Raw genomic sequence first — 17,281 nt, forward strand, 5'->3', positions numbered from 1 at the left:
TATGACCAACCTAGATAGCATATTCAAAAGCAGAGATATTACTTTGCTGACTAAAGTCCATCTAGTCAAGGCTAGTCATGTATGGATGTGAGAGTTGGACTGTGAAGAAGGCTGAGCGCCAAAGAATTGATGCTTTTGAACTGTGGTGTTGGAGAAGACTCTTGAGAGTCCCTGGACTGCAAGGAGATCCAACCAGTCCATTCTGAAGGAGATCAGCCCTGGGATTTCTTTGGAAGGAATGATGCTAAAGCTGAAACTCAGGTACTTTGGCCATCTCATGCGAAGAGCTGATTCATTGGAAAAGACTGATGCTGGGAGGGATTGGGGGCAGGAGGAGAGGGGACGACAGAGGATGAGATGGCTGGATTGCATCACTGACTCAATGGGCGTGAGTCTGAGTGAACTCCAGGAGTTGGTGATGAACAGGGAGGCCTGGCGTGCTATGATTCATGGGGTCGCAAAGAGTCGGACACGACTGAATAACTGAACTGAACTGATTGTAAAGAATGCATGTGTGTGCTTAGACTTTTCCACTAGGCCCCGAGGAATAAGAAGATGGATGACTTTTCGGGGACTTGAGGGTCCCTCCAAAGCCTCTTTTTATCAAAGATCTAACAGAAAACAACAGTATGCTGCTTCCTTCAAGAAATATATCCACATAACTTGAGATAATTTTGTTGCTCCACATTTATCCCCTTTTTTCCACTTTAGGGAGGAGAATAATATCACAGAATATTGATTAAGCCGCTTTTTTCAAGAGTCAATGTTTTCCAAGGAACTACAATTCACAGTTTTCTCTTTTGCAGGACAGGGCAAGGGGTATGGAGGCACTCTGGGGCTGTCCTCTCCCCCTCCCCCATCTCCCTAGGTTTGGAGCACAAGAAGTTAACTTCGGCAATACATAGGAGAGCTAATGGGTCTCTTGTTTGGCATTCTTTCCATTTCCACTAGTGCTCACTGGCATATTAGGATTCCCTTTGCAGCATTAAAAGTGAGAGCAATCCTTGGAGCCTGCTTTCACCTGAGGTTATTTAGGCCTAACAAGCTAAAGAAATAAAGACCTTTCATGTGCTCAGCCCAATTGATTGTACTAGAGCTCTGTACTCTGCTTCTAGGCCAAATTCCCAGCTAATATTATTTTTTAAAAAACTATTTGGTTATTTTTGCCCTTGAAATCTGCTTTATAAGAAGATACCTCTCAGAAGTATGAGGGAAGGAGTTAATTGGTTGAACTAAGTTCAGAAGTACCACTGAACTTGATTAGTATCTACAAAAGATACTGCCTATAGCACCCCAATCACATTCAAATTTCTAAACAGTGTAAGCACAAATAATTGATTTAAAAGTGAAAATGTGGGAATTCCCTGGTGGTCCAGTGGCTAAGACTCTGTGCTCCCAACGCAGGAGGCCTAGGCTTGATCTCTCACCAGGAAACTAGATCCCGCATGCTGCAATGGAGAGTTCTCACTGCCGCAACTAAAGTTCCTATGCACCACAACCAAGATGTGGTGCAGCTAAAAATTAATTAAAATGCTCTTTTTGTTTGCAGTATTTTACTGATACTGGTCCCAGTAAAGGCCTCTCAAAGGCAGAGTTATACAGAGCAGTAAAATTTTTACAAAATCTTGATAATGAACTTAAGACTCCCCATACCGAACAGATGAGATCCATGCCACTACCCACAACTGTTCATGAGCTTCTCTGCCTCACTAGGCTTAGAAGTAGAGAACTATTACCCATTAAATTAGATGCAAATGATCTGAATACTGGTAATAAAATGTATATGGCTGAATCATACTGCAGCCATATGATTGATATTGTACAATGAATAAAACCACCAATTGCTATAATATAACATGCCAGGGTTTCCCAAAACATGCTAGTGATTGTCCATGGCACATATGTTTAGAAATAGTTATCTGTTTCCCACAAGAGCATCCTGTAATTCTGTCTTTTTGTATACTGAGTCTCAGAGGATTCAACCTGTATGGTTTTGTTTGCAGCTCCTAGCAATCCTATGAGGTGAGTAGGAAGCCATGGCTATTCCTTTAGTAAAGTTGCCATGCTCAGCTTGCTGCTCTTCTCATTTATCATTTCTAGTCTGAAACTCTAATTGGCCACCTGATGCAAAGAACTGACTCATTGGAAAAGACCATGATGTTGGGAAGGTTTGAAGGCAGGAGGAGAAGGGGACGAGAGAGGATGAGATGATTGGATAGCATCACTGACTCGATGGACATGAGTTTGAGTCAACTCCAGAAGGCGATGGACAGGGAGGCCTGGTGTGCTGCAGTCCACGGGGTCGCAGAGTGGGACATGACTGAGTGACTGAACGAACTGAGTGACTGAATGAACTGAGTCTGGAAATGCATATTAAATTTTATAGTAATTTGAAAGTGAAGCAAAAATATTAGTTTTAGAAAATAGACCACACAAACTAAAGCTGAAACCTGTGGATTTTGAGGCTTTGATAAGGATTAGGGAATGAAGTAAGGTGTATTTATTCAAAAAGGGCATGGATTTTAGATAGCTGATAACAGTTCTACTTTTTTCTAGATCTCATCCACTGGCATGGCCTTCTAAACTATGCATCCCCTTGCTGAATTTCTCTCTTATCTTCTAACTGGTATTTTCATTTGCTTGCTGAACAACTCTCTGGGTAGGTGGGATGCCAGCTTGATTTAGATTATCTTAAAGTATGAATGGGGCTGATCTGACAGGTTGAGGTTCTTTGGCAACATCTGGAGATAAGTAAGCTAAATAAGGCAATTTATATAGGCAGCAAAGCATAGGGCCTACATCAAATCTGATACACTAAAACTAGTTTATTCTTTATAATAAATTTCCTCTATTTGTGACAAGTATTATGAATTGTTTTTAATTCTGTTATTTTTTTTTCTTTAACTATCCTCAAAAGTCATAAATAAATCATGAGGCTAAAAACAGAAAACCTCAAATAAGCACAATTTACCATCTGATTGATCCACAATGGCCAGTAGCCCTCCCATCGATGAAATATCTATATAGACATTACCAAAACATGACATGAGGTTATCTGGTATGATACTAAAATGTAAATAGTTAAAAAATAATTGCAAAGCAGGTGCAAAAGTAAACTTGGTAACTGATAGTTTACAACCAAAATAGTGATCATCTCCTAATTTTTAGGTAACTGGTGTTTCAAAAATTAATTAGAAAAACTGAATGTGGAAACAAGAACTCCTGTTTAAGACAAAAAAATCATATAGACCTTTCTATGAGGTTTTAGCAATCCTTAAAAATCTTATGATCATAACTCCTACTGGCTTCAATAGACAACACCTTTGTGTAAACTCAGCTGGGAGGTACATCTTCCAAGGTTACTTTAAAGAAAATATGTATTTGCACAATAAAGTTTTTCTTTAGTATTTGTCTATGCTTGCCCTTATTTTCATTTAACTATGCATCACAATAGCAATCACTGTTTCACCCATTGAAACATTTTATTCAATTTGTCTCAGAATATGAGAGTTTTTATTTTTACAAGTATAAAATTTATTTCATTTGACAGAATTTCAATGTGATCAATCAAAATATTTTAAAATTTCACATATAACTTAAAGCAAATGTTTTTGTCTTTCTAATAGTTACCTTCCCAGATCTTGGTGGATAATTATTAATGTCTCTGGCTGGTGGTGATTTCACTGAATCAGGTGAAGGGCTAGCCACTGCAAAGGACTGATAGAAAACAGTCTTTTAGGAGCTTTAGACTAGCTTGAACGTTTCAATTAAAACTAAAAACAAGATTGTAAGACTTTGTTTCAATATTAATTTCAAATAAATAAAAAAGACCTCTTTTGATCATCTTAGTTTTCTGTCTTTTAGGAGCAAATATCTGATAGTAATGCACTTTGTATGGGTTTTTCTCCCTTCCTTTTTATTTATTTATTTATTTAATTTTTAAAATATAAATTTATTTATTTTAATCGGAGGCTAATTACTTTACAATATTGTATTGGTTTTGCCATACATCAACATGAATCTGCCACGAGTGTACACATTTTCCCATCCTGAACCCCCCTCCCACCTCCTTCCCCATCCCATCCCTCTGGGTCATCCCAGTGCACCAGCCCCAAGCATCCTGTATCATGCATCGAACCTGGACTGGTGATTCATTTCATATATGATATTATACATGTTTCAATGCCATTCTCCCAAATCATCCCACCCTCTCCCTCTCCCACAGAGTCCCAAAAGACTGTCCTATACATCTGTATCTCTTTTGCTGTCTCGCATACAGGGTTATCGTTACCATCTTTCTAAATTCCGTATATATGTGTTAGTATACTGTATTGGTGTTTTTCTTTCTGGCTTACTTCACTCTGTATAATAGGATCCAGTTTCATCCACCTCATTAGAACTGATTCAGATGTATTCTTTATAATGGCTGAGTGATACTCCATTGTGTATACGTACCACAGCTTTCTTTTCCATTCTTCCATCTGCTGATGGACATCTAGGTTGCTTCCATGTCCTGCCTATTGTAAACAGTGTTGCGATGAACATTGGGGTACACGTGTCTCTCAATTCTGATTTCCTCAGTGTGTATGCCCAGCAGTGGGATTGCTGGGTCATAAGGCAGTTCTATTTCCAGTTTTTTAAAGAATCTCCACACTGTTCTCCACAGTGGCTGTACTAGTTTTCATTCCCACCAACAGTATAAGAGGGTTCCCTTTTCTCCACACCCTCTCCAGCATTTATTGCTTCTAGACTTTTGGATAGCAGCCATTCTGACTGGCATGAAATGGTACCTCATTGTGGTTTTGATTTGCATTTCTCTGATAATGAGTGATGTTGAGCATCTTCTCATGTGTTTGTTAGCCATCTGTATGTCTTTTTTGGAGAAATGTCTATTTAGTTCTTTGCCCCACTTTTGATTGGGTCATTTATTTTTCTGGAAGTGAGCTTCAGGAGTTACTTGTATATTTTTGAGATTAATTCTTTGTCAGTTGCTTCGTTTGCTATTATTTTCTCCCATTCTGAAGGCTGTCTTTTCACCTTGCTTATAGTTTCCTTTGTTGTGCAGAAGCTTTTAAGTTTAATTAGGTCCCATTTGTTTATTTTGCTTTTATTTCCAGTATTCTGGGAGGTGGGTCATAGAGGATCCTGCTGTGATGTATGTCAGAGAGTGTTTTGCCTATGTTCTCCTCTAGGAGTTCTATAGTTTCTGGTCTTATGTTTAGATCTTTAATCCATTTTGAGTTTATTTTTGTGTATGGTGTTAGAAAGTGTTCTAGTTTCATTCTTTTACAAGTGGTTGACCAGTTTTCCCAGCACCACTTGTTAAAGAGATTGTCTTTAATCCATTGTGTATTCTTGCCTCCTTTGTCAAAGATAAGGTGTCCATAGGTGTGTGGGTTTATCTCTGGGCTTTCTATTTTGTTCCATTGATCTATATTTCTGTCTTTGTGCCAGTACCATACTGTCTTGATGACTGTGGCTTTGTAGCAGAGCCTGAAGTCAGGCAGGTTGATTCCTCCAGTTCCATTCTTCTTTCTCAAGATTGCTTTGGCTATTCGAGGTTTTTTGTATTTCCATACAAATTGTGAAATTTTTTGTTCTACTTCTGTGAAAAATACCATTGGTAGCTTGATAAGGATTGCACTGAATCTATAAATTGCTTTGGGTAGTATACTCATTTTCACTATATTGATTCTTCCGATCCATGAACATGGTATATTTCTCCATCTATTAGTGTCCTCTCTGATTTCTTTCACCAGTGTTTTTGAGTTTTCTATATATAGGTCTTTAGTTTCTTTAGGTAGATATATTCCTAAGTATTTTATTCTTTTCGTTGCAATGGTGAATGGAATTGTTTCCTTAATTTCTCTTTCTATTTTCTCACCATTAGTGTATAGGAATGCAAGGGATTTCTGTGTGTTGAATTATATCCTGCAACTTTACTATATTCATTGACTAGCTCTAGTAATTTTCTGGTGGTGTCTTTAGGGTTTTCTATGTAGAGGATCATGTCATCTGCAAACAGTGAGAGTTTTACTTCTTCTTTTCCAATTTGGATCCCTTTTATTTCTTTTTCTGCTCTGATTACTGTGGCCAAAACTTCCAAAACTATCTTGAATAGTAATGGTGAAAGTGGGCACCCTTGTCTTGTTCCTGACTTTAGGGGAAATGCTTTCAGTTTTTCACCATTGAGGATAATGTTTGCTGTGGGTTTGTCATATATAGCTTTTATTATGTTGAGGTATGTTCCTTCTATTCCTGCTTTCTGGAGAGTTTTTATCATAAATGGATGTTGAATTTTGTCAAAGGCTTTCTCTGCATCTATTGGGATAATTATATGGCTTTTATTTTTCCATTTGTTAATGTGGTGTATTACATTGATTGATATGCGGATAATAAAGGATCCTTGTATCCCTGGGATAAAGCCCACTTGGTCATGGTGTATGATCTTTTTAATGTTGTTGGATTATGATTGCTAGAATTTTGTTGAGGATTTTTGCATCTATGTTCATCAGTGATATTGGCCTATAGTTTTCTTTTTTTGTGGCATCTTTGTCAGGTTTTGGTATTAGGGTGATGGTGGCCTCATAGAATGAGTTTGGAAGTTTACCTTCCTCTGCAATTTTCTGGAAGAGTTTGAGTAGGATAGGTGTTAGCTCTTCTCTAAATTTTTGGTAGAATTCAGCTGTGAAGCCATCTGGACCCGGGCTTTTATTTGCTGGAAGATTTCTGATTACAGTTTCAATTTCTGTGCTTGTGATAGGTCTGTTAAGATTTTCTATTTCTTCCTGGTTCAGTTTTGGAAAGTTGTACTTTTCTAAGAATTTGTCCATTCCTTCCACGTTGTCCATTTTATTGGCATATAATTGCTGATAGTAGTCTCTTATGATCCTTTGTATTTCTGTGTTGTCTGTTGTGACCTCTCCATTTTCATTTCTAATTTTATTGATTTGATTTTTCTCCTTTTGTTTCTTGATGAGTCTGGCTAATGGTTTGTCAATTTTGTTTATCCTTTCAAATAATCAGTTTTTGGCTTTGCTGATTTTTCCCACGGTCTCTTTTGTTTCTTTTGCATTTATTTCTGCCCTAATTTTTAAGATTTCTTTTCTTCTACTAACCCTGGGGTTCTTCATTTCTTCCTTTTCTAGTTGCTTTAGGTGTAGAGTTAGGTTATTTATTTGACTTTTTTCTTGTTTCTTGAGGTATGCCTGTATTGCTATGACAGTGTCCCACAGGATTGGGGTTGTTATGTTTTCATTTTCATTCGTTTCTATGCATATTTTGATTTCTTTTTTGATTTTTTCTGTGATTTGTTGGTTATGCAGCAGCGTGTTATTTAGCCTCCATATGTTGGAATTTTTAATAGTTTTTCCTCCTGTAATTGAGATCTAATCTTACTGTATTGTGGTCAGAAAAGATGCTTGGAATTATTTCAATTTTTTGTAATTTACCAAGGCTAGATTTATGGCCCAGGATGTGATCTGTGCTGGAGAAGGTTCCATGTACACTTGAGAAAAAGGTGAAATTCATTGTTAGCAGGTGAAATGTCCTGTAGATATCAGTTAGGTCTATCTGGTCTATTATATCATTTAAAGTTTGTGTTTCCTTGTTAATTTTCTGTTTAGTTGACCTATCCATAGGTGTGAATGAGGTATTAAAGTCTCCCGCCATCATTGTGTTATTGTTAATTTCCCCTTTCATATTTGTTAGCATTTGTCTTACATACTGTGGTGGTCCTATGTTAGGTACATATATATTTATAATTGTTATATCTTCTTGTATTGATCCTTTGATCATTATGTAGTGGCCTTCTTTGTCTCTTTTCACAGCCTTTGTTTTAAATTCTATTTTATCTGATATGAGTATTACTACTCCTGCTTTCTTTTGGTCTCTATTTACATGAAATATCTTTTTCCAGCCCTTCACTTTCAGTCTGTATGTGTCCTCTGTTTTGAGGTTGGTCTATTGTAGACAACATATATTTTTGTATATGTACAAAACATATGTTTTTGTATCCAGTCAGCCAGACTGTCTTTTGGTTGGGGCATTCAACCCATTTATATTTAAGGTAATTATTGATAAGTATGATCCCATTGCCATTTACTTTATTGTTTTGGGTTCGAGTTTATACACCCTTTTTGTGTTTCCTGTCTAGAGAAGATCCTTTAGCATTTGTTGGAGAGCTGGTTTGGTGGTGCTGAATTCTCTCAGCTTTTGCTTGTCTGTAAAGCTTTTGATTTCTCCTTCATATTTGAATGAGATCCTTGCTGGGTACAGGAATCTGGGCTGTAGGTTATTTTCTTTCATCACCTTAAGTATGTCCTGCCGTTCCCTCCTGGCCTGAAGAGTTTCTGTTGAAAGATCAGCTGTTATCCTTATGGGAATTCCCTTGTGTGTTATTTGTTGTTTTTCCCTTGCTGCTTTTAATATTTGTTCTTTGTGTTTGATCTTTGTTAATTTGATTAATATGTGTCTTGGGGTGTTGCACCTTGGGTTTATCCTGTTTGGGACTCTCTGGGTTTCTTGGACTTGGGTGATTATTTCCTTCCCCATTTTAGGGGAGTTTTCAACTATTATCTCCTCGAGTATTTTCTCATGGTCTTTCTTTTTCTCTTCTTCTTCTGGGACTCCTATGGTTCGAATGTTGGGGCATTTAACACTGTCTTGGAGGTCTCTGAACTTGTCCTCATTTCTTTAAATTCATTTTTCTTTTTTCCTCTCTGATTCATTTATTTCTACCATTCTATCTACTTCACTAATCCTATCTTCAGCCTTCATTATTCTACTATTTGTTCCCTCCAGAGTGTTTTTGATCTCAGTTATTGCATTATTCATTATATACTGACTCTTTTTTATTCCTTCTAGGTCCTTGTTAAACCTTTCTTTCATCTTCTCAATCCTTGCCTCCAGGCTATTTATCTGTGATTCCATTTTGATTTCAAGATTTTGGATCATTTTCACTATCAATATTCAGAATTCTTTATCCAGTAGATTCCCTATCTCTTCCTCTTTGGTTTGGTTTGGTGGGCATTTATCCTGTTCCTTTACCTGCTGGGTATTCCTCTGTCTCTTCATCCTGTTTATATTGCTGTGTTTGGGGTGGCCTTTCTGTATCCTGGCAGTTTGTGGAGTTCTCTTTATTGTAGAGTTTCCTTGCTGTGGGTGGGGTCATACGGGTGGCTTGTCAAGGTTTCCTGGTTAGGGAAGGTTGTGTCGGTGTTCTGGTGGGTGGAGTTGGATTTCTTCTCTCTGGAGTGCAATGAAGTGTCCAGTAATGAGTTATAAGATGTCAGTGCGTTTGGAGTGACTTTGGGCAGCCTATATATTGAAGCTCAGGGCTGTGTTCCTGTGTTGCTGGAGAATTTGCATCGTATGTCTTGCTCTGGAACTTGTTGGCCCTTGGGTGGTGCTTGGTTTCAGTGTAGGTATGGAGGCATTTGATGAGCTCCTGTTGATTAATGTTCCCTGGAGTCAGGAGTTCTCTGGTGTTCTCAGGATTTGGACTTGAGCCTCCTGCTTTTGGTTTTCAGTTTTATTTTTACAGTAGCCTCAAGACTTCTCCATCTATACAGCACTGTTGATAAAACATCTAGGTTAAAGATGAAAAGTTTCTGCACAGTGAGGGACGCCCAGAGAGGTTCACAGAGTTACATGGAGAAGAGAAGAGGGAGGAGGGAGTTAGAGGTGACCCAAATGAGATGATGTAGAATCAAAAGAGGAGAGAGCAAGCTAGCCAGTAATCACTTCCTTATGTGTGCTCCACAGTCTGGACTGCTCAGAGATGTTCACGGAGTTACACAGAGAAGAGAAGAGGGAGGAAGGAGACAGAGGTGGCCAGGAGGATAAAGGGGGGAATCAAAAGGAGAGAGACAGATCCAGCCAGTAATCATTTCCATAAGTGTTCTCTACCGTCCAGAACACACAAAGAGATTCGCAGAGTTGGGTAGAGAAGAGAAGGGGGAGGGAGGAGATAGAGGTGACCTGATGGAGAAAAAGGAGAGTCCAAAGGGGGAGAGAGCAGTCAAGCCAGTAATCTCGCTCCCAAGTAAAAATGGATACTGAAGATTGGGTCCTTAAAGGTACAAAATGGATAACAAATGCCAAAAAGCAAAGATTAAAAATCTAGAGTAGAGGTTGGATTTTCAAAAATACAATATTAAAGAAAAGAAAAAAGTCACAAAAATTATAAAAAATATATATGTATGAAGTTTGCTTTAAAAAATAGGGTCTCTTTTTTTGCAAAGTAATAGTAGGTTATAAAAATGAAAATTAAAGGAGTAATAGAGAACTTAAAAAATTTTTTTTAATTAAAAAAATGACAGTAAAAATAGTAAAAATATATCTAGGACTTTCTCTGGTGGTATTGTGGGCAGTGTGGGGTCAGTTCATTGTCGGATAGTTCCTTGGTCTGGCTTATATTTCTCAAGATCTATAGGCCCCTTGAAGAAGGCAATGGCACCCAACTCCAGTAATCTTGCCTGGAAAATCCCATGGACAGAGGACCTTGGTGGGCTGCAGACCATGGGGTCGCTGGGAGTTGGACATAACTGAGCGACTTCACTTTCACTTTTCACTTTCATGCATTGGAGAAGGAAATGGCAACCCACTCCAGTGTTCTTGCCTGGAGAATCCCAGGGACGGGGGAGCCTGGTGGGCTGCCATCTATGGGGTCACACAGAGTCAGACACAACTGAAGCAACTTAGCAGCAGCATAAGCCCCTTACTATGTAGTCGATACGAACTACAGGGTTTTAAGGTATTTCACCTGTCACTTCCAAGGCAGTTCCCTCTGTTTTAGCTTCTTCTGTTTGCTGGTCTCTTCAGTGTCTGATTTCCGCCCTGACAAAAGGGGGCGGTGGTGGACACTTTTTAAGGCTTACTTGTTCAGCTGTGCTGTGGGGAGAGAGGGACGCTGCAAACAAATACCACTGGCGTGTGCTCGCAGTGTCTCAGCCACACTGGGCCTGCCCCCACTCACAGCACGTGTGCCCTCTCTGCACACACTGCTCAGGCTCTACTTTGCTCTTCCAGGAACCGTCCGAAGCCAGCCCTGGGCTGCATGCACCTCCCAGGTCTAAGACGCTCAGGTTCAGGCACTCAGGTAGTCCTCAGAGGCACAGACTCAGTTGGGCCTGCGTTTTGTGCCCTTCCCAGGTCCAAGCAGCTCAGGTGATGAGGTGTTTGGCGAGCGCAGTCACTGGAACTTATTGCCTCCCCCGTCCCTGCCGCTCGGTTTTATAAGTGTACAACTGACGCACCTTCTCTGGCGGATGTTGACCGTCCAGAACTCCAAGAAGTCTTAGTTAGCAAAGAAGCCTGCTTGCAGTTTGGTAGATAATGCCTCTCTGGGGCTGTGATTGCCCACTTCCGGCTCTGGCTGCCTTTCACCGGCCAGGGTTGGTCTGCAGCCAGCTGGCTCTGTTCAGCCCTTCATTCTGTAAGCGGGCCTGACAGTGTCTTAGGTTAGGGCTTTTCACGTAGTTCTAGTCAGTCCTTTGTTCTGTGAGCAGGTTTGGCGATGTCTTAGGTTAGGGCTTTTTGCATGGTAGCTATCCCACAGTCTGGTTTACTAGCCCAAGTTATTTCCCTCAGATTGCCCTCGGGGCATTCAGGCCCAGTCCTTACTCTAAGCAATGCAGCCCACGTCTCCCTGCCCAGCCCCCACTTGCTAGTGATGCAGGCGTCTGCACTGCTTCTCTGCTGGTGGAGTTACTTTTGGGCACATAATCTGTGGGTTTGAATTATTTATTTATTTTTCCTCCTGGTTATGTTGCCCTCTGTGGTTCCAAGGCTCACCACAGACTCGACAGTGAGAGTGTTTCCTGGTGTTTGGAAACTTCTCTCTTTTTAAGACTCCCTTCCCCAGACAAAGATGCCACACAAAAAAAGAAAACTACAGGCCAATATCACTGATGAACATAGATGCAAAAATCCTTAACAAAATTCTAGCAATCATAATCCAAAAAAGCAAAAATAAACAAATGGGACCTAATTAAACTTAAAAGCTTCTGCACAACAAAGGAAACTATAAGCAAGGTGAAAAGACAGCCTTCAGAATGGGAGAAAATAATAGTAAACGAAGCAACTGACAAAGAATCTCAAAAATATACAAGTAACTCCTGAAGCTCAATTCCAGAAAAATAAATGACCCAATCAAAAGTGGGGCAAAGAACTAAATAGACATTTCTCCAAAAAAGACATACAGATGGCTAACAAACACATGAGAAGATGCTCAACATCACTAATTATCAGAGAAGTGCAAATCAAAACCACAATGAGGTACCATTTCACGCCACTCAGAATGGCTGCAATCCAAAAGTCTAGACGCAATAAATGCTTGGAGAGGGTGTGGAGAAAAGGGTACCCTCTTACACTGTTGGTGGGAATGAAAACTAGTACAGCCACTGTGGAGAACAGTGTGGAGATTCCTTAAAAAACTGGAAATAGAACTGCCTTATGACCCAGCAATCCCACTGCTGGGCGTACACACAGAGGAAAACAGAATTGAGAGAGACATGTGTATCCCAATGTTCATTGCAGCACTGTTTATAATAGCCAGGACATGGAAGCAACCTAGATGTCCATCAGCAGATGAATGGAAAAGAAAGCTGTGGTATATATACACAATGGAGTATTACTCAGCCATTAAAAAGAATACATTTGAATCAGTTCTAATGAGGTGGGTGAAACTGCAACCTGTTATACAGAGTGAAGTAAGCCAGAAAGAAAAACACCAATACAGTATACTAATGCATATATATGGAATTTAGAAAGATGGTAACAATAACCCTGTATGTGAGACAGCAAAAGAGACACAGATGTATAGAACAGTCTTTTGGGACTCTGTGGGAGAGGGAGAGGGTGGGATGATTTAGAAGAATGACACTGAAACATGTATAATATCATATATGAAACTAGTTACCAGTCCAGGTTCAATGCATGATACTGGATGCTTGGGGCTTGTGCACTGAGACGACCCAGAGGGATGGTACGGGGAGGGAGGAGGGAGGGGGGTTAAGGATGGGGAACACGTGTATACCTGTGGCGGATACATGTTGATGTACGGCAAAACCAATATAATATTGTAAAGTAATTAGCCTCCAGTTAAAATAAATAAATTTATTTGAATTAAAAAAAAAAAAAGACTCCCTTCCCGGGACAGAGCTCCATCCCTACCTCTTTTGTCTCTCTCTTTGTCTTTTATATTTTTTTGCTACCCTCTTTCAAAGACAATGGGCTGCTTTTCTGGGTGCCTGATGTCCAAATAGGAAAAGGAGTACGTCAAGGCTGTATATTGTCACCCTGCTTATTTAACTTATATGCAGAGTACATCATGAGAAACGCTGGACTGGAAGAAAAACAAGCTGGAATCAAGATTGCCGGGAGAAATCTCAATAACCTCAGATATGCAGATGACACCACCCTTATGGCAGAAAGTGAAGAAGAACTAAAAAGCCTCTTGATGAAAGTGAAAAAGCAGAGTGAAAATGTTGGCTTAAAGCTCAACATTCAGAAAACGAAGATCATGGCATCTTGTCCCATCACTTCATGGGAAATAGGTGGGGAAACAGTGGAAACAGTGTCAGACTTTATTTTCGGGGGTTCCAAAATCACTGCAGATGGTGATTGTAGCCATGAAATTAAAAGACGCTTACTCCTTGGAAGGAAAGTTATGACCAACTTAGACAGCATATTCAAAAGCAGAGACGTTACTTTGCCAACAAAGGTCCACATATTTCAAAGCTATAGGTATAATGCTCAAAGCATTCTTCCAGTTGAGACCACAGGACAAATTGTTGCATTGTTTTAACATGAAGAATGGCTCGAGTAAATGTTAGTGTTAGTCGCTTATTAGTGTCCAACTCTGCCACCCCATGGACTGTAGTCCACCAGGCTCCTCTGTACATGGGATTTTCCAGGCAAGAATACTGGACTGGGTTACCACTTCCTTCTCCAAGGGATCTTCCCAACCCAGGGATCAAACCCAGCTCTCCTTCATTGCAGGCAGATTCTTTACCATCTGAGGCATGAGGAAAGGCCCAAATATTAAAAGGTGCATTTTATAAACTGGGATTTGAGGGGGAATTATGAGCAATAATTCCTTCACTTAAGGAAAATTCTCTTTGTTAAACAGTTTTAAACCTTAAATTGGAGATTTTCACTAGTTAGAAGGGAATGTTATTTCACCAACTTGTAAGAACAAATATACAAAAACAAGAGTCCAGATCCACAATAATCCTAACTTCTAATCATTTGTATTCCATTTTAAAGGAGATAGGTCAGATTATTTTGTGCAAACCAACAAAAATTTAACCATAGTATTTTATTTTAAACATCGGTTTTCTTATACATGACAGTATTAGTTCCTGTACTTATTGATAGTGATTAACTAAATTCAAGACCTATTCACCTTTGACCAATTATTGAAGAAATGTTTTCCAAAGAACAGAGGAATTAACAAACATATTTAAAGTGTTCATATGATTTCTTGGTACTTAATATAATAGTTATTGCTAAAACATATAAAATGTTTGCCCTTCAAGTTCTTTTCCTCTTGTTATAATTTTTTAAATTGAAGTGTAGTGGATTTACAATGTTGTGCCAATTTCTATTGTACAACAAAGTTAATGTTAAACACATATATGGATTCTTTTTATGTATATGTTTTCCATTATGATCTATCACAGGATATTGAATACAGGTTCCTGTGCTATACAGTAGGACCTTGCTGTTTATCCATCCTATATATAATCGTTTAATCTGCTAATCCCACACTCCCAAGTCCTTTCTTCCCCTACCCCTCTCTCCTTTGGCAACCAAAAGTTTATTCCCTATGAGTCTGTTTGTTTTGTAGATAGGTTCATTTGCGCCAAATTTTAGATTCCATATATAAGTAACATCATACAGTATTTGTCCTTCTCTTTGACTTACTTCACTAGTATGATAATCTCTAGTCATCTCTATGTTGCTGCAAATGGCATTATTTCATTCTTCATGATGGCTGAGTAGTAATTCCCTTGTGTATATTCATCAAAGATATTGACCTGTAATTTTCCTTTTCAGTGGTGTCTTTTTCTAGTTTTGGTGTCAGAGTGATGATGGCTTCATAGAATGTCATTGGGAGTGTTCCCTCCTCTTCAATTTTTTGGAAGAGTTTGGAAAGTATTGGTATGACTTCCATGTTTGGTAGAATTTGCCTTTGAAGCCATCTGGAACTGGACTTTTGTTTGTAGGGTTTTTTTGTATCATTATTATTGCTACAGATTCTGTTTCACTTATAATGATCAGTCTGCTCAAATCATCTGTTTATTCTTGATTCAGTTTTGATGGGCTTTATCTTTCTAGAAAGTTGTCCATTTTTTCTAGATTGTCAATTTTGTTGGCATATAATTGATCATGGTAATCTCTTAGGGTTTTTTGTTTTTCTGTGGTATCAGTTGAGAGTTCTCCTTTTTAATTTCTTATTTGATTTGGGTTCCCTCTTTTCTTGTTGGTGAGCCTGGTCTGAGGTTTGTCAAATTTATTTACCATTTCAAAGAACCAGGTCTTGGTTTTATTGATTTTTTCTATATTTTTAAATCTCTATTTCATTTATTTCCTCCCTGATCTTTATTACTTCCTTCCTTCTACTGTCTTTAAGTTTTGTTTGTTCTTTTTCTGAATCTTTTAGATGGTAGGTTTGGTTGTTAACTTGAGACTTTTCTTTTTTTTTTTTTTTCATGAAGGCGTGTAGTGTTATGAAAATCCCTCTAAGAATTTCTTTTGCTGCATGCCATAGCTTTTTTTGGTTGTGTTTACATTGTAATTTCTCTGAAGGTATTTTTTAATTTCCTTTTTGATTTCTTTGTTGACTCATTGGAATTTTAGTAACATGTTGTTTAGCCTCCAAAATAGGCATTTTTTTTTCATTTCCTGTGGTTAATTTCTAATTTCATACCATTATGTTCAGAGGGGAGAAGGAAATAGCAACCCACTCCAGTATTCTTGCCTGGAGAATCCTGTGGACAGAGGAGCCTGGTGGGCTGCTGTCCATGGGGTCGCACAGTTAGACACGACTGAAGTGACTTAGCATGCATGCATGCATTGGAGAAACAAATGGCAACCCACTCCAATATTCTTGCCTGGACAATCCTGTGGACAGAGGAGCCTGGTGGGCTGCTGTCCATGGGGTCACACAGAGTCAGACATGACTGAAGTGACTTAGCATGCGTGCATGGTCAGAGGAGAGGCTTGAAATTTCTTAAATCTGTTGAGGTTAGTTCTGTATCCAAGTATGTGGTCAATCCCAGAGAATGTTCCATATATCCTTGAAAAGTATTTGTATTTTTTTTTAAATTAATATCCTGAAAATATCAATTAAATCTAACTATTCTATTGTATTATTTAATATCTCTGTTACCATATTAATTCTCTGTCTGGAAGATCTGTCCATTGATGTGTTCAGTTCAGTCGCTCCGTCGTATCCGACTCTCTGTGACCCCATGAACCGCAGCACGCCAGGCCTCCCTGTCCATCACAAACTGCTGGAGTCGACCCAAACCCATGTCCATTGAGTTGGTGATGCCATCCAACCATCTCATCCTCTGTTGTAGCCTTTTCCTCTTGCCCTCAATCTTTCCCAGCATCGGGGTCTTTTCAAATGAGTCAGCTCTTCCAATCAGATCAGTTCATTTCAGTTCAGTCGCTCAGTCGTGTCCGACTCTTTGCGACCCCACAAATCGCAGCATGCCAGGCCTCCCTGTCCATCACCATCTCCCAAAGTTCACTCAAACTCACGTCCATCGAGTTGGTGATGCCATCCAGCCATCTCATTCTCTGTCATCCCCTTTTCCTCCTGCTCCCAATCCCTCCCAGCATCAGAGTCTTTTCTAATGAGTCAACTCTTCACATCAGGTGGCCAAAATGTTGGAGTTTCAGTTTCAACATCAGCCCTTCTATGAACACCCAGGACTGATCTCCTTTAGGATGGACTGGTTGGATCTCCTTGCAGTCCAAGGGACTCTCAAGAGTCTTCTCCAACACCACAGTTCAAAAGCAGGAATTCTTCAGCGCTCAGCTTTCTTTATAGTCCAACTCTCACATCCATACATAACTATTGGAAAAACCACAGCCTTGACTAGACAGACCTTTGTTGACAAAGTAATGTCTCTGCTTTTTAATATGGTATCTAGGTTGGTCATAATTTTCATTCCAAGGAGTAAGTGTCTTAATTTCATGGCTGCAATCACCATCTGCAGTGATTTTGGAGCCCCAAAAAATAAAGTCTGACACTGTTTCCCCA

Source organism: Ovis canadensis, chromosome 9 (assembly GCF_042477335.2).
Source record: "Ovis canadensis isolate MfBH-ARS-UI-01 breed Bighorn chromosome 9, ARS-UI_OviCan_v2, whole genome shotgun sequence".
NCBI classification, from domain to species: Eukaryota; Metazoa; Chordata; class Mammalia; order Artiodactyla; family Bovidae; genus Ovis; species Ovis canadensis.